This window comes from Camellia sinensis, chromosome 11 (genome assembly GCF_055761805.1).
Source record: "Camellia sinensis isolate YWXY chromosome 11, ASM5576180v1, whole genome shotgun sequence".
In the NCBI taxonomy this organism is placed as follows: Eukaryota; Viridiplantae; Streptophyta; class Magnoliopsida; order Ericales; family Theaceae; genus Camellia; species Camellia sinensis.
The window spans coordinates 112,379,967-112,399,044 of NC_138971.1; positions in this window are offsets into that span (position 1 = coordinate 112,379,967).

The window sequence follows — 19,078 nt, forward strand, 5'->3', positions numbered from 1 at the left end:
TGGGTCTCCCCTCGTATGTTATTTTCGTTCACTTTTGAGTGAATTACATTAACCACACGTGGTCCTCCTGCCTGTGGTTTCTGTGCTGGGGGAGGCGGAGCTGCTAGTGCTTGAGGCAATCTTGCCTGTTCTTCTCTTGTCCTGGCCTCATTGACAAGGTCCCTCAGATGGCCTTGCCTCACCAAGTCTTCTAGGTGTGCTTTTAGGGCTCTGCAACCCTGAGTTGGGTGCCCTTCTTCATTGTGGTAAGCACAACGCCTACCGACGTTTCTTCCCATAAATTCCCCTGGTGTTCTTGTCGGTCCTCTAAAATAGGGTTGATTTCATATTTGGTCCAAGACTTTGTGGATCGGGACTCGAAATATAGTTGTCACTGCCTGTTTAGCCCTCAATTCTGTTTCTTGTTTGGTCGGTCCATTATTCCCTCGGCTTCGCTTCGGCGAGCCGTTTCCTTTCTCCTGCTTTGTCTCTTTATTTCCCGACGCATCCTCCTCGGCTCTGGCGTACTTTTCGATTCTCGCCATGAGTTCTTCCATGCTTTTCGGCAATGTCTTTGCCAAAGACTTCCGTAGTGGGCAGTCATCTTTCAGGCCGTTCTTGAAAGACATGACTGCCACCTCTTGGTTGCATTCGGGTATTCGATTGAACACCTCGTAGTACCTTTTTGCGTAGGCCCTAAGGCCTTCATCCTTGGTGATTTTTAAAGCCATCAGTGCGTCGACCCTTAAGAGTTGTAGTTTGTTCGTCACAAACCTGGCCACAAATATCTCGGCCAGGCCTTCCCAAGTCTTTACGCTTCCCTTCGGTAGTTTGTGGAACCAATCTGATGTAATTTCCCCGAAGGATGAGGGAAATACTTTGCAAAGCAACGGCTCGTTCCCACTGTATAATGCCATTGAATTTAGGTATAGTCCAACGTGAAAGTTGGGATCTGACTTTCCATCATATATTCGGAACCTCGGCATACTGAATCTCTTTGGTGCTTCAAATTTGTCCAGTTCCACCGAGAATGGTGTCCTCGGCTTAACCGGGGAAGTTACTTTGGCTTCAGCATTCTGTTGCTTCCTCTTGAGGTAATCTCTCAAGTCTTCTTTACTTCTCCCTGGAGCTCGGCTATCTTTGGACTTCAATCTTTTGGGCACACTACTTTCGGCCTCTTGGTGAGCCCGTTTTGATCTTTCTCCACGGGTTGTATCAAAGTAGAGCGCCTGCCTTTGAACAGGCCAATGTTCTTTGGGCTCTGGGTCCTTCGTGTGATACGTCCTTCGGGACTCCTCTCATCTCGGCTCCTCTCGTCCGACTTCCCTGGAAGTTCGGTGAGAGTGCCTTCCGCTCCTGGTGTGCTGAGGGGCTTCGGGGATTGTTCTTCCTCCTCCCTTCTGGGTATTAGTTGCTGGCATCGGCGTATCTTGCAGCGGGTATGGCGGCTGCATGACATTGTTTTGCATCATGAAGTTGACAACCGACTATAGGTCTGCCAACTTGTTTGCCAATTCTTTTACTTCCTCATCCCTCTGTAGGCACCTATCCCTCCATACCTGAAGGTTATCTTCGTTATAGTACTTGCTTTGGTCTGTCCTCTTCGAAGTATCGCCCTTCTGGCCGACGTCTTTCTCTCCGTGGCCCTGGTCATGAGTTTCTGTATTGTGGTTGTCTCCTTCAATGTCAAGGTCAATTGGTTTGCCACTCCCAGCAAGAGTGTGGCCCCCAATGTTTTTCTTCTGTCCGTTACTGGCCATCTATTCTTCTAAGTTCCCACAGACGGCGCCAAATTGTGTGAGTGATTTTCTGATCACACTGCCGGCTTAGTAATCAGCTAGAGCACCGGCAGAATAGATGGCTCCAGTTAACCTATAACAGAAAGAAAAGGCTTCGGCGATGGCTCTTCCGCCCGGGGGCACTCCGACGATCAAGTCAGTATATCTCTCAAAGATAATCAGGTGCTAATCTTACTACTCAAAGCATAAATTTGCGTACCTTAGACCCACGTGGTGCCTCTCTTTTATAGTTACCTTAATCCTAGTCCCACTAGAAGCCTGACTTCTATGGACTCCAATTCAGTACTTACATTGGATTCTTCAAGAGATAAAGATAAACTCCCTAAGAGCTTTATCCTCATCTTGACTAAGTCTCCTCTTCATTCTAGGACTCTTGTCCCTTATCTTTTATCCTCTTATCTCGGATTCCGATATCCTTGGAGATAACCTCGGCCTTGCCGAGATCACCTCGGCGTCACGACCAGGACACATGGCATCTCGGCTGACATGTCGGCGTCACCTTGCCACGTGTTGGTATTCAGAAAATATATCCCCACACTTTCCATACAAATAAATAAAATATTAAAGTCAGAAATACTGCATGTAAATATAGTCCCTATGGTCGTGTCCCTGTTAGTGCATGACCTGGCGTAACAGATTAATAGCGGCCTACCTTGAGAATTTAGTTGCACTTTTTTCTTCTTTTTTTTAATTTTTATAATTGCATGTTTGGATCAACTTATGCGTATTTCAACTAAATCTCAAAATCCTGAAGTTAACGATCGGACAAACCTCCAATAATGCCAAAATTTGAGATGTTTGATTTTCGTAAGTTTTAAATCTGCAACCTCTTAGTGATAAGCCCTTTAATTATTTTTTTATTATCTATTAAGTCAAATCTATTGATGTTAAAATTTAGTTACACTTACTTGCAAGTGTACAATCACAATGTGAAAGTGTCAAAGGAATAGCTTTTTAGTTGTCCAAAACATCAAACTAAATAAATGTGTGTCAAAGAATTTCAGCGTAACTCAAGTAATTATACTTCTAAATTTTTAATGAGACATTTGAAATTCAAGCTTACAGAGAAACATCAAATGCTTTTTGCTAACCTAATTTATTAGGATCAACTTCAAAGCTACAACTGTTTTTAAAGAGTACACTTTTTATTTCAACTAATCTCATTAGAAAATTTGTCGTTTGATTTAGTTTTTGAATCATAATTTGAGTTGCGAATTATATTTTGAGTTTTAAGTTTTTAAAATGAATTTTGAAAAGAGAAAATTTATTTGACTATGAGTTTTGAAAAAGGTTTTGAGTTGTATTTTGGATTTTGAGTTGTATTTTGAAATTTTTTGAGTTTCTTTGTGTAGACGTCCCCGAACGCCCCGGGAGGAACGAGTCCCACGTTCCGTTCGATATTGGGCTCACTACAGTTCATGACTCAAATGTCACGGTTCTTAATCTGAACCAAAGAGTCCAAATCCGGCAAATCGTTTTGAGGAAACAGATTTTTAGAAAAGAAGTGCGAAACATGGACTGCTTTGCCAGATACAGAGTCGCCACCTAAATGTTTTATTTTGGGAAAATTTAGGAAACCTTGACTCGTTTGCCTAAGGCCACGTGTCCGTCATCACCAAAGTTGCCTCGGCTCGGGAACTTGGGTACGATTGGGGAAGGTCACTTCGTGAGCACCCCCGCTCGCCCGATCAAAGATCGGCCTCTACTAACCATGATATCTATTTTTGAAAACATTATGCGTTCTTATTCCGGTTATTAGCCTAGATTTACTATGTGATGCGCACAGCATACAAGTATAGACTGGATCGCTTGAATTGGAACAAAACATTTCATGTTTGTTTATTTGAAAATGGTTTGATGGTGCTACCCGCAAGTAGGCTAAGACGTGGATTTGCCACCCTCGGGTGGGCTTAGAAAATATGCTTTTGCCACTATCTAGTGGGCTTAAAACACACATTTGATGAATTGTTCCAATCCAAATAACCCAACATTCACCCACAGGCATTCAGGCAGTTATATCACATAAGCATATAGCCTCATGGTAAGCATGCTATCATGGTAGTCACTCACACGCATGCAAGGATGCTAAAGCATAAAACTTACCGAGTACTTCAAGCCAAAACAGAAGCTAATTAGAAATCCATGCATGATCCTAATTATACAGAAATGCCTAATGCAACACTTGCAAAAATACAACTATAGTAGGCTCGGCTATTCTAAACATGGCATATGAAATGCTACAGCTAACATGTATTCAACTTGGAATTGAAATACAAATGCAGTTAGTATGATGCGCCGAGCCCGGTGCATGCAAGACAGATGAATGAATGCAAACATGCTATCATACTGTATGCTAATTGAAACATGCCCTAATCTAACCATCATAAGCAGGTAAATAAAAGGGAGAAAGACGTGGGGTTGGAAGACATGCATCACACACACGCACACTTATTACAGTTGTGCCCTCCCACGGAGGGTCCGAATAAAATAATATACAGTCCCAAATGAATATTACAGTCCAAATATGTACAAAACCCTAGTTAATTACCAAATTAACTAAGAAAACAATAAAACTGGAATGCAAGCCTGGGACTGCCTTGACTCTTCTCCGGATGATGAATGATGCATGCTCGGGTTGCCTTTGCACGGAAATCCACTGCGATTCCCCAATTAGCCTCTGTTTTGCAATGATTTCTTGGAAAGCGCGCCAAGCCCCGAAAGACTGCTGATTCTTGATTTGCTGCAACAGAGAGCAGGAAAAGGGCATGGCAATGTATTTTCACAAATGTATGCATGCCTCGATCCTCATGCCACCAATCACGCATATCGATGCAAAATGGCCGAGGAGTCGAATTGCACGACTCAATATGAAATGAATGCACATATAAACACAACAGTGCCTAGACTCCATCATGGATAATCCGGAGTGTCGGCGACTGAGAATTGAGACACGTTCCGTCACTCGAAGTACGAAACGTCACTCGTTTCCCGTGCTCGGGCTAACTCCTATCCCAAACACAATGCAATATGCATGACATGCATGAATGCGACTAATATACAACCTAGCATGCACAATGCTATGAAATGGCATACACGATGCATGAGGTACCATGACATACACAATGCGCTAACATTCAACCTAGCATACGCATTGCTATGAAATGAAATGGCATACACAATGCATAATGGACTTACACCAACATGAGTGGACCTCAGCCACACTCACATAAGAGGCCATTAGATGAAAATGAGACACTCGAGATGCGTGCACGCATGCACGCAAACCGAGGACCGATCCTAAGGCACCAAATGCCACTCTAAGAAGACATGGAAAGGCATGGAATATGATATGCAAACATGAAAATTTCAGTACCAAAACAAGATGCAAACAGCCCCAAAACATGGCAATATGGCACCCGATGCATGAAATGAGACCCGAAATGCAAAACTAGGCACACGCAATGGCCTATAGCTATACAAAACATGCATTATTTGAACATTAAGTATGAAGACAGAAGCAATAAAGTCCCAAAACAAGCATGTTTACAGTTTTAAGCAAGGCCAAACAATGGACACAAATAGGACTAAACCAATATGCAAAAATGGCCCTAAATGTGAGATAAAGAAGCAAGTCATGGTTGCCGGCCCCAAATGGCCAAGAGCCCTTCAACAATGTTGAATAGGGGCTCAAAATGAATCACTTTACAGTTAGTGACCAAGCCCAAAACAGTGCATAAGTAAGCTAAAAATACTATGCAAAATAAGGCCTAAGAAGAGGTTTAAACACAAAGAGCAAAAAGGATGCCTCAAACAGCAAAATACCCATAATGAAACATGAAGAGGGGGTCAAAATGAGGCCATTTATAGTTCGGACAAGAGCCCAAAAATATAAGCATAAGAGGCTAACAAAACATGCAAAAATGAGGCCAAAAGAGGGATATAAAGGAAAGTGGCAAATGGAAGCCTTAAACAGTGATTATCCCTTCAAAAATGTTGAAGAAGGGCTCAAACTAAGCCACTTTACAGTTTATGACAGAGCTCAAAACAGTTTACATGTAGGCCAAAAATACTACACAAGAAATAGGCACACAAGAGGGGTAATGAAGCAAGTGGTAGCTAGGGACCTTAAACATGGAAGGACCCTAAAACAAACATGAAAAATACATCAAAACATGACTATTTTCAATTAGGGTCAGAGCCCAAATATGCAAGCATGTATGGCTTAGAAAGGATACAAAAATAAGCTTAAAAGAGAGGAAATGTTGCTCACCATTGAAGACCAAACTTTAACAGCCTTTTGGCTTGAGAAAAGGTGCCTCCAAAGCTCTGAGAAGGCCCTCCAAGCTGCTGGAATGGAGTGGTGGTGTGGTGTTAGGTGGTGAAGCTTGGAAGTGTAGAGGGAGAGAGATACAATATGGGAGCTCAAAGGAAAATTTTCTAACCCTTAAACTAGAGCTGGGAGGCTGGTTTTATAGGAAAAAGAGGGGGAGAAAAGGGGGGAAAAATGGGGGGAAATGAATTCAAGTTTCCCCCCAAAAAGTTGGCCCCCCGGATACAAAATCTGGAGGGAAAAGAGATGCATATTTGAAATGTACCTGCAGCAAGGAGCAAGGCCGGCTGGTTATTGAGGTTGTAGGTGGTCGGCCGGCTCTCCCCATGGCCAACCGGCCAAGGGTCAAAAGGGTCAATCATGATTAGTGGCCGGCCACCCCAGAAAGAGGGCCTCCCATGTGTGCACAACACAACCATGTAGTCAAAAACTGGAGAAAGTGAACCAGGAGAGAGAACAACCCACTTTTCAAAGGGGTTCAAAAGGTTCAAAAGCAATTACTGGCCGGCCACCAAATATTGGTGGCCTCCCAGATGTGTACATCACAAATATGGGGTTTAGGGTGCAATAAAATGGCCCAAGGGTGGTCAACATTGGCTTTGAAGTGAGAAAAATCGGACGACGGAGGGCGATGAAGGGATAAAGTTGGCTGACAGAACAATTACTGGCCTCCCATCCTTCTATGACCTTCCTAGCAATGAAACAGAGGTCCTTGCCAAAAATGAACCAAAACCGATGCAAAATGAAGGTTCGGGGGCCGAAACGCGCAGCCCGGGGCCCCAAAAACTGACTGTTAGGCACCGGGAGTGGTGTTCGACCACGAAGTCAGTTTCTCGGACCATAGTGTCCCTCAAAAGGGAGGATATAAGATGTATGCCGAGAACCAGAGCAAACGGAGATGGTTAAGCGGTCCCGAACCGAGGCACACGGCCAACGGCTCCGAAAAAAATCGAAAATCGGGCTCCAAACGGGCAAAATGGTCTACGACCACGAAATGTAGCCTACGGCCACTGAGAGATGATCTACGAGACATCTCCCTCCCTTCGAGAAGAGAAAACAGAGAAAACAGAGCCTGGTTCGCAAACCGAGGCAAAGCATCAAAGAGTCCGGAAGTCCGGAGGCAAGGCTCGCAGCCGAGACTCTGAAACCTCAGGACGAGCACAATATGCAACATCACCAAGCGCTCAATCGGTGACGTCTGAGTCTTAAGGTCGGTCAAAAATGGTGTGTCTACAGTTGCCCCTCTTTGACAGAACTCGAAAGTCATAAGCGACGGGAGTGAATGTCAAAGCCCAGAGACGACTCATTTTTGACAAGGCCGAAGACTTAGACAAACAGGTGAGATAAACAAAGATGTACCCGCAGGCGTGCCCGCAGGCAGGGGCAAAATGCAACCGACAATGCCAGAAGCCGAAGGTAACTCAATGATCAAGTAAATGCAGCAAGCTGTAATGAAGCAAGTATTCGCAAATAGATGCAACAGTTTTAAGCAAGAATGCAAAGCAACAACTACATTTCATGCAGTTAGGAATGCAGAGAATTATTCAATTCTCGTCGCGTCTCTCACGGAGAAGATACGATACCTGCGCGATTCCTCTGGTCGTACCAGCTTCAAATGAACCGTACATACAATGTCGTGCCTGCAAAAGAAAGAAACTCAACAAGCACAACAGATCTAGCAGCATATGTTAAATGTGATATCGAATGCAGACAATTGCGGTGTTGATAGAAAAGTGCATCGCAATGCGGGAAGGAACGCGCGTGACAACGCGGGTTCAAGCACGGAGGCTCGGTGATGTCAAAGAGACGTGCGTAACAAAGCAAGTATGTGCATGAGAATGCAAGTCATGCGCATGATAACACGGAACAAGCGTAAACCCGGATGTATGTTTGTCACAAAACAACGAGCAAGGAAATGCGCGTTTCGGCGAGGGCGACCCGATCGCGACCTCCGGTTCACCTCCCGGAGGGGTTACAATATGTTCGAAAGGATACATCTCACTTTTGACGAGTAATGATGAGACACACATCGGAAGTTGAAGCTGAGGTTCCAGCAGAGCGATTTCGTGACAGAAAGTGCACTTCTCTTGTACTTTTTCAGGTCTCGGGGATTCCAATCCTCCCCAAAATTTGCAGGGACCTTGGAGGGCATGTGGGGAACACCACTGGCCAGTTTTATTGGGAGAGGGAGGCCACCGGCCAGTTTTTGAAAAGTGAATGGCCGTCCTGCCAAAAAAAGTGGCCGGCCGGCCACTTTGCCAAATCTGGGGGCAGTTTTGTCTTTTCAGCCTCTTTTCTTTAAATACACTTATCCAAACACTTTGTGCTCACAAGTGCAACTCCGAAATCCTCTTCTCTAGCTTCCCAAACCATTTTCTTCCTCAGATCTGTGCTCTATACGCGTTTTCCAACGTCCCACGCAAGTTGTTTTCGTGAAATTTTTCAGTTGTAAGCACTTTGAACCGATTAAATCCTGGTTTCGGGGCTTCTTTTCTTATTTTCGCCACTTGAGGTGAGTTTGTCTCAATATTTGGAAGATTTTTTCGGGAGTTGACTTTTGTTGAGTTTTTCATTTCCCGAGATTTACTTTTGTTGACTTTTTCCAATTTTGGCTCATTTTTGCTCATTTCTTGCCCCTTTTGCAGATTTCTTGAAATGGCAGGTCAATTTCCCCACGACAGAGGTTCTCCAGGCGCCGGAGGCGAGCCTGACATCATGTCTCTGCCTCCGAGGGTTCGCCCCTTCGTACCCGAGAGGTATGACCCACCAGTACACATTCTTCCGCGGGCTGTTTTCCATCATTTCACCGATTTCGATGAGCGAGCACCCGGGGATCTCCTTCTACAGGAGCCAGAGTATCATCTCTCCCATGAGGCACGAGAGGTATTTACTTTGTTTTTACCTTTTCTATCACGTATTATGAATTTTTCTTGCATTCTGTTTGCACTATGAACACACGGTCCAATCACTTGAATTCCTGAACACTCAGCCCATAAATTGATTGCGAACACACGGCACACATCGGTTAAGGTTTGAACACGCAGCCCACACACTGATTTTCTGAATACATAGTCCGATTTGAAGGTGAACACTCAGCACACACTGATTGAGAGTTGAACACGCAGCCCAACACACTGATTTTCTGAACACACAGCCCGAATTGAAGGTGAACACGCAGCACACACTGATTGAGAGTTGAACACGCAGCCCAAACACTGATTTTCTGAACACACAGCCCGAATTGAAGGTGAACACCCAGCACACACTGATTGAGAGTTGAACACGCAGCCCAAACACTGATTTTTTGAACACACAGCCCCAATTGAAGGTGAACATGTAGCACACACTGATTGAGAGTTGAACACGCAGCCCAAATACTGATTTTCTGAACACACAGCCCAAATTGAAGGTGAACACGCAGCACACACTGATTGAGAGTTGAACACGCAGCCCAAACACTGATTCTGAACACACAGCCCAAATTGAAGGTTAACACGCAGCACACACTGATTGAGAGTTGAACACGCAGCCCAAATACTGATTTTCTGAACACACAGCCCAAATTGAAGGTGAATACGCAGCACACACTGATTGAGAGTTGAACACGTAGCCCAAACACTGATTCTGAACACACAGCCCAAATTGAAGGTGAACACGCAGCACACACTGATTGAGAGTTGAACACGCAGCCCAACACATTGATTTTCTAAACACACAGCCCGAATTGAAGGTGAACACGCAGCACACACTGATTGAGAGTTGAACACGTAGCCCAAAACACTGATTTTCTAAACACACAGCCAAAATTGATTTTCTGAACACACAGCCCAAAATACTGATTTTCTGAACACATGGCTCGAATTGAAGGTGAACACGCAGTACACACTGATTGAGAGTTGAACACGCAGCCCAAAACACTTATTCTGAACACACAGCCCAAATTGAAGGTGAACACGCAGCACACACTGATTGAGAGCACGCGGCTCACTTTCTTTACTTTGCACGCGGCTAATTCATTTTCTTTGCACGCAGCTTATTCATTTTATGCTGAAACATGTATTCATTCTGAATGCGGGTGACTTCTCACACTGTGTGGGGATATGGCTCTACCGCGGCGAGAGATTGGTATGCTGAGCTCCCGGAGGCTGTTGGGGATTTGGTTGACTTGACGGGGTTTGGGCCCTTCTATACTGGGCTATCTCGTTGTCCTGCCAGGAGGACGTTGATGGCTGCCTTGGTGGAGAGATGGTGGGACACCACCAACTCCTTCCATTTTTCCGCCACGGGGGACTTGACTATGACCCCCTTGGACTTTGCCGTATTGACTGGCCTTGACATGGGAGGTTGGCCTATCCCTTACGACGAGGAAATGGGCCAGTGGGAGGCTGTCTGGATATATTTGCTGGGGGCTCGCCCGCCTGTTGATAGAGCTTCGGGGAGAGTCCGATACACCTGGTTCTCTTCCCATTTCCGGCGAGTGGAGATGGAGCCCGGGACTCCTGATGAGGCAGCACAGTATGCCCGCAGCTTTCTGATGTTCCTCTTCGGGACCACTTTGTTTGCCGACAGGGGGAACACAGTTGGGCTTTATCTGTTGAGTGCTTTGGTGGACCTGTCACAGATCAGACGGCATGACTGGGGTGGCGCTGGCTTGGCTACCCTTTATTGCTACATGAGCGCGACCTCCCGCGGACGGGGGGACTTACTTGGCAGCTATTGGAGAGCCTGGGAGGTACTTTCTGCCCTCTTGATTTATATTTCTACTCCTCATTTCATGCACATTGCACACACGGCGCACTTTATATTCTGTATCGTGCACTTTGCCCTCAGCACTTCGTATTCTACTTTGTTTTTCACAGCTGTGGGTCTATGTGTATTTCTCGACATTGGCCCCGGAGTTGGTGGTAGAGGGACCTCTCGTGACCCCGTACTCACTGGTATTTGAAGGCCAGCACCGGCCAAGACCTCGGGAGTCTCTCCTTTATCTGAGGCAGTACTTCGACACGGTGCGGTCGACGGAGGTATTTCAGAACTCTCAGTTATTTTTGTTTTTTTTTATCTTTGATTTGTCCTGTACATTTTCGATTTCTGCTTGGTTTATGCATCTATTATCCGTAGATTACATGGCAGCCGTGGGTGCCTTTAGGTGAAGGTCTCCGATTCCAGTTTGCCGGAGGGTGGGGTGCATCCCGGTACAGGATCCTGTTCGAAGGGCCAGTTGGTAGGGCCTGGTTTTTGGGAGACCGCTTCTTGCGTCAGGTCTGGGGGTACACTTCTCAGGACCCTCCCTCAGCACCCCCCAGTTGATATGCGGATTGCTGATATGCTCTTTTCCCGGGATGTTGTTAATGCTATGCTGGGTACTGATGCTTTGCTATATCTCGAGAAGGGGGATTACGCTACTTACCGTCACATATACCTGATACCTCCATTGACGGGAGTTCGTACTCCGACGATGAGGCCTGCCGGCACACCATCTTCGAGCCAGGCCCGGGCTCAGGCGGCAGACGCCCCTTCCACCAGCAGGGCTGGTACATCTAGAGGTGGGGGTGGATTGGTTCCCCCGATTCCTCCGACTTATCCTCATCCTGGATGGTCGGACATGCCGACCGAGTTGATGGGGTGGCAATATGGGACTACTTCTCCGATTCCGATCCCGATCCCGATAGAGCCTCCGATGCCCGGTCATCGATATGTCAGAGACCCCGACTCACCGCCGGTATGTTTTACGGCTTTGATTCATTATTCAGATACTTGGACGTTCATTCCTTTACTGATACCCTTGCCTTTGCATCTGCAGCCCCCTGTTGAGTACATGGATCAGGTGCTCGAGATGGTAGCTTCTCTTGAGGGGATGGTCCTGCGGAGGGAGGCGCAGTTGTCCATCATGGGCTTCTAGGTACCCTTTAGTTTTCTGGCATTTATCATACTTCCGATGATATACTGATTTCTACTGCATTGATAGGCTACTTGTGTAGAGCACATCTGACACACACCTCACTTATACACTGTGTTTACATGTACCCACTTCATGTAGTTTTCTTGTATCTGCATCTGATGTACATATTTGGACTGATGTATTTGAATTGAACTCTTTATTTTCAGATGCCCTCGGTATATGCTCAGCCGCAGGCCGGGCCACCTGGGCCTTCTTGGGGAGGTGGACCATCTGGGCCTTTTCGAGGAGCTGGGCCATCCGGGCCTTTTCGAGGAGCTGAGCCATCTGGGCCTTTTCGAGGAGCTGGGTCATCCAGGCCTTTTCGAGGAGCTGGAGGGGGGCCGTTTCGTAGACGCAGAGCACACATTGTAGAGGAGGAGCCTGGTGAGGATGAGGAGGAGGAGGAGGCTGCGGATCGTCAGTCAGAGACATCTGCCGACAGAGAGGACGGCTCCGGTCTTGGTTCCGGGAGTGGAGGCGAGGCTGAGGGGGATCCCGAGGATGACGATTCCGATTCAGATGATGATGATGGTGATAGTGGCAGAGATTCTATTCCGCAGAAGAGGACGAGGAGGGCCTCTTATTCCTGCTCTTGAGAGCACAGATGCAGCTGTTTCCTGTTTTATTTATCTTTTTGCTAGTAGTTGTAGCACATTGTACATTATCGGGCAATTTTATTCTCTGTAAAACTTGTGCCTTAGTCTGTAAAATGTTGTAACAAGCGAGGCATGATGGAATGAAACAACTTTTGAAAAAAGTATTGTATTTTTAAACTCTTAGCATCATATCGCATCATTTTGCACCATAATGAGATTGAATGGAAATGTGCATTGTGTATTTTGCCCAGTCAGGTAGTGAACCGACGCAACAACCTAACTTTCTAAGGTATAACAAAACCTTAGCAAGTTTACAACTCATAAGCAAAACACAATAGTATTGACAACTCAATAAACAAGACTCAAACAAAAATTGCTTAGACAAAGAGTAACAACTCAAAAACAAGAAACACGACAGCTCGACAAACAACTCGATAAGCAAAACGATAACTCGACAAACAAAACAACAACTCGACAAAAAAAACTCAACAAAACAAAGTGTACTTCGGACAATCTGGGCAACGGAGCGCATCCGAAACAGAGGGAAATGGAGGCCTTCGACACACCCGTTGCAGGGAAATGCTTGAAACTTTCTTTTGGAGGCTAAAACAAGGCTAAAGACACACATTGGAGCATGGCCGGCTACTTTTTGGAGCCGGCCGGCCAGATTTATTCAAAAGGGGAGGCCACCGGCCAATTTTTGAAAAAAGAAATGGCCGGCCTGCCAGAAAAGGTGGCCGGCCGGCCACTTAGTCTAGCAACCGTCAAATTTTTGACACTTGTCCCCCGAATAGTGCCTTTTCCTCTTTAAAAGCCTTAGCTCCATGGTTCATTCAACTCATCTTAGTTTTGCACAAAAAAATGGAGGCGTTTCTCATTGAAAATCTCACAGCTTGGATCGCTTCTCTAGATGGTTCGGAAAAGTTGAACTTCCGGGGTTTCGACTTGAATGCACTGTTCACGCTGAGTCGCACTCCGCTGGACCTTCCTTTCCTCCATGCTTCGGCGAGGTTTTGGAACCTGGTGACGCATGTCTTTAGTTTTGGCGGGCAAGAGGTATGTCCAACTTTTGAAGATTTTCAAGTTTTGATGGAATCTGAATGTCATGAAGAGATTTTGCCCCAGTTTCTCTTTGGCCACGCCCAAGCTTTAGGGCGGATGTATGGACTCACCGCACATGACGCTCGGTCTCTGATCTATAATGGGAACTGGATATCCTCGGTCTGACTCATCGTTTTTCTGACGCTGGTGACCGCAGCAACCATTATTGGCAAGGTTTCCGGCAACACGCCTTTTTCTTGTGCCTACTGTCTCACTTTCTGCTTTCCCCGGGCTTTGGCGGGTCTAGCATTCGTCTGATTGAAGTTGCTCAAGGCTTGAGAGAAGGAAAGAGTTGCATCGCCATGACCTTGGCCGAGACACTGATGGGCTTGGATGCTTTCCATCGCCGGGAGACGACTAGATTTGCTGGGAGTCCGCTACTGCTTGTAGACACCCCATTTTTGACCGTCCTCAAGACTTGGACGTCACCATTGGAACACTTGGTGATTACCCTTGTTCGTGTTCGTTTGGAGTTCCCGGAGGTCTCGGCTACGCGCCTTGCCTCAGGATCCCCGAACTTGACTGTTCTGTGTCTGGTTTTGCACCAAACACTTGCATTTTGCCTTGGAGGGGCAGGGAATGCCTTGTGAGGCATCCCCACACACCACCGGCCATGGCCAGAGGCCACCAGCTGGTTTTTGCTGCCACCGGCAATGTATATTGGCGGTCGGCACTATTTATTGCCGGTCAGCACTCCCTTTTGCCAAAATGGCATCTTTGGCCGGCCGACTACTGTGCATCTGCTTTTGCAGATATTTTATCACAGCTGTCTTGCATTTGGCTCCCCTCCATACACGTGTATGGAGGGATCTCCCTCTTTAGAAGCTTGCCTTGTAAGCTTTACAAGACAAGAAGCTCTATAAGAGGAGCCCTTCTCTCCCTTGCTTAGGGTTAGACATTTTAGAGAGTTTAGACAGCCATATTAGGGTTTTGAGTTCTAGGGTTAGGATCCATACACATTCTATCTCTATACCTCTCTCTTTTTTACCTTTGTGTGTGTTTAATTGTGTTTTAGTCCATACTATTGCACACAAAGACCTAGTGTTTCACCTTCCTTTGGCTACTGAGGTTCTAAGGGGCTGGTTTTGGTGTTTTGGTGTTTTGGAGCTGGATTCAAGCCAAGGAGGACTGTTGGAGCATCATTTGTGAAGGTGATCTACAAGGGTGAGAAACTTCCCTTTTATTCCCCATTTTTACATTGCTTTTCTACCTATCTTAGAACTGTTTTCGTACTTATTATATAAGACAAAAAAGTTCTTCTTTTTAGTCCTCTTGATTGTTCATTAAGAGTGTTTTGTGGTTTGGGTTTGTTTGACCCCTCTTAAGCCTTGTAAGGCTCCTTTTTGTGCTATTTTTGTGCAAGTTTCGAGACTTTGGTGTTTGGGCCTCTTCACCACTAAAATCTTGAGGGATTTCAGTGGCGAAGATGGTGCCTTGAAGTCTCCAAAAGGGGAGGGCCACCCCCTCTCCTTGTTGTCCTTGAAAGGGACCCTTTTTGGCCTCTTGAGGGAGTATCATGTTAGAGTGTGTATTGATCATGTCTTGGCTATTTTCCATGCTTATTATGCCATGATATAACCTTTTTGTGTGTTGGTTTTGGTACACCATGCATACTTAGCATACCTACCATGTAATGCCTTGTTATTGCCTTAATATGCCTTAGGTTGTTAGCCCTTGTTCAAGCATGTTTTAGGCTTAGTCTTGTGAAGCTTTTGTGCATATTTTTCCATGTTTAAGGTCTATCCTAGGTTGTTTGGGTCAGATTTGGCGTGCTTAGTATAGCCCCTTTGCATTCCGGTTTGTTGGCCTTAAGTGTGTGAATGTATAGCATGACATTTTTGCATTGATTTGGTGATTTGGAACCATCCACCATGTTATTTTAGTCCCCTTTGCATGCCTATATGCTTGCCTTGGATGTCTCTTTAATGCTTTAAAAGCTTGTCTTGCATACCCCATGTTTTGGCATTTGTGCATGCTTTGAATTTGAGCCACTTAGATGCCATCTAGGGGGCCCCCTTTGCATGGTCTAGGTCTGTCTTGAACCTATTTTAAGTCCTCTTAGCCTTGTGAGGCTTGGTTGACTTAGTCATGGTTCAAGTCCCTTTGACTTGCTTCAAGTACTTGGGCCATTCATTGCATGCTTGGTCTATTTTGTTTGCTTGGTTTGACACCATCTTAACATGAGTTCCAATGCTTACCTTGCATGCCGTATGTCCATGATTGCCCCGTTCAAATGTGCTTGAGAGTTGCCTCATTTGTGCCTAAGTGTTGGCCCTTTAACATGTGCATGTGTGTATGTGTATTTGGTCCTTTATTTTGGTTACTTTGACCACTGTTTTGGCCCTTTTTAGAGCTGCCCAAATCATGTTTAAGTCCATTATTTGTTTGCTTGCGTGCTTGCCTTGTATGTTTGTTTACATGCTTGCATGTGCACCTCGTTTTGCCATGTTGCATCCTTAGCTTGCATGCCTAGGTTGCATTGCATCTAGCATGCATGTCTTGTTCCTTGATCTAGTGATAGGAATTGGGTTTTGGTTTGTTGCATTGCATTGCATTTGACATCAAATGTGCGCACTTGGTCCCTTGAGCCATCACGCATGGAAATGCGCGATTGATGGTCGGAGAACTGAGGAGCATGTTCCTTTGGGTCATTACCATGATAAGGGACATGATTGGTGCATATATGCCTTCAATTGTACTGCCATGCTCTGCCTTGCCCTCTGTTGCTTTCAATTGCAGATTCTGCAGGAACACTCTGCCGACCGGCAGTGTCAAGTGCCGACCGGCAATCCTCTCTCTGCTGATAGCTTCACCAATGGCCGGTGGCCACATAACACCGCCGGTGATAATCCTACTCAGCCGGTGATGTCTCCCAGTATCCAGAGAAGCAATCCTGAGGTTTTGTCAGCCTCTAGAAGAGTAAAGAAAGGAAAACAGAGGCAGCCTATGCATGGCAGTGCACTTCCGAGCAGGACCGAGCATGCATTGCATCGAGCTCTCCTCCCGAGGCGGTTTATCTGTTTTCCCTAGATTAGTTAATTTGCTTAGCTAATTAGATGGTCTGTAATATTTAATCAGTTTATAGGTTAATTATTTGTAATATTCTTTCGGTCCCTCCGAGCGAGGGCGAATCTGTAATAAGTGTGGGTGCGTGTGTGTGCATGTCTTCCAATCCCGACTTCTTTCTTCCCTTTTACTTACCTGCTTTAATGGTTAGTAATAGGACATGTTTAAATTAGCATACCTTATGCTATGCATGCGTGCATTCATGCATTTGTATTGCGTGCATCAGGCTCGGTACATCACGCTAACTGCATTTGTACTTCAAATCCAAATTGAATACGTGCATCAATTGATTGACTGCACTTCACATGCCATGTTTAGGATAGCTGAGCCTGTCTGGATGGCATTTTTGTATGTGTTGCATTAGTCAATTTAACATGAACTAGGACCATGCATGTTTGCTAACTAGTTTATTGTTTTGGCACGGAGTACTATGTAAGTATTTTCCTGCTTTAGCATCTCGCATGAGTGTGAATGCTATCATGACAGCATGCTTACCATATGGCTAGATGCTTTTGTGATAAACTGCTTGGATGCCTGTGGGTGAAGGTTGGGTTGTTTGAGTTGGAAAAACTCGTTGAGATCCGTGTTTTAGCCTACTCGCGAGTAGCAAATTCCAAAATGCTTTTTAAGACAAGCGGACATGCAATGTTTATTTCCGAATTAGGCAATCTAGTCTATACTTGTGTGCTATGCGCATAACATAGTAAGTTTAGGCTAATAATTGGGAATAAGAGCACATAACATTTTCAAAAACGGATATCACGGTAAGTAGAGGTCCATCGTCGGATCGGGCGAGAGGGGGTGCTCATAGCTGACCTTCCCCAATCGTACCCAAGCTCCCGAGCCGAGGCAACTTTGGCAATGACGGACACGTGGCCTTTGGCACCGAGTCAGGGTTTCCTAAATTTCCCCATAAAAAATATTTAGATGGCGACTCTGTATCTGAAAAAGCAGTCCATGTTTGGCACTTCTTTCAAAAATCTGTTTTTCTCAAAACGATTTGCCGGATTTGGACTCTTTGGTTCAGATTAGGAACCGTGACAATTCGAGAGTCCGAACTGTAGTGAGCCCAAATGAACAGAACAGGACTCACCCTCCCGGGGCGCTCGGGGACGTCTACAGTTTCTGGCGACTCTGCTGGGGATATTAGAGAGCTTGACTCGAACTCGTGATATCCTGTTTTAATTTCATTTATGTGTCTCTTTGCATTACATGTGCATTGGTGCGCCTAGGACACCGTGTTTGCCATCTGCCATTCCTAAACGGTTTGCCGGAGGCTTGTCTTGTCAAGGCATGACCATAAGGCTGACCGGTTATGGGCTCTAACAGTATGGGAACACAAACCCCGGTTTTACCGGGGCACCCTTTTCAACCATTCGACCTAGTGCATATTCGGATCCACAGTGACCATTCCAAGTTAGGACAGGCTGCTTACCCGATTATAGGTTGTTCGAAACTGCTGCGTGCATAGTGAATCCCTAGCTCCTGACAAAATAGGACAAGGAAACCCTACCCCAACATAGGGGTGTTTTGGCTCTCTTTACTTGCTATATGCTTTTAGAGTGTATCTCTACAGGGAACGTACATACCAGTTTGCAAGTTTGAGTATCGAGCCCGAGGGCACCAGTATCAGTGTTGTCAAGTAATCAGTTATATCTGCGGGTATCAGTTCAGTTTTGGAGACAATGATTCTGGGGAACAGTGATCAGTAGTGGAGTACAGTTGTTCGGCTGCACCCGTATTTGATCTGTTTGGGCTGAAATGCTGCTTGTTTTCCCTTTCAGTTCAGGAGGTTCAGAGAGTTGATACAGAATAGCCAGTGTTCCCCCTTGCTGAGGCAAGACAGATATCTGACCCGTCAGTCACCGTTCAGTACAGCGGACTTATGATGACGTAGAATTCAGAAGAGATCGTGGTTATGACAGCTGCATTAGATCAAGGGATCACCCTGCAAAGTGAGACCAACATTGATATGTCACATCCACCCAGGTCGCCTGTTGCGCACCCAGTCTGGGCCCCCCAGCTATATCACGCTTGCGAGCCTACTACATTTGAACTAATGGGGATGATAGGTGATCTCCAGAGGTCTGTGGCGGATCTCGCCTACGGAATGTCAGCTTCACCTCCAGCCGCACCGTATGCCGAGAGTTTTGTACCCCAGGAGCCCCCGCTGTTGGGGCGAATTGTGATTGAACTTAGCCAACCGGAGATGGCCTCCAGCTATGGTAATGATACATCAACACCAACCCAGACCCTCGATCAGGCTGAG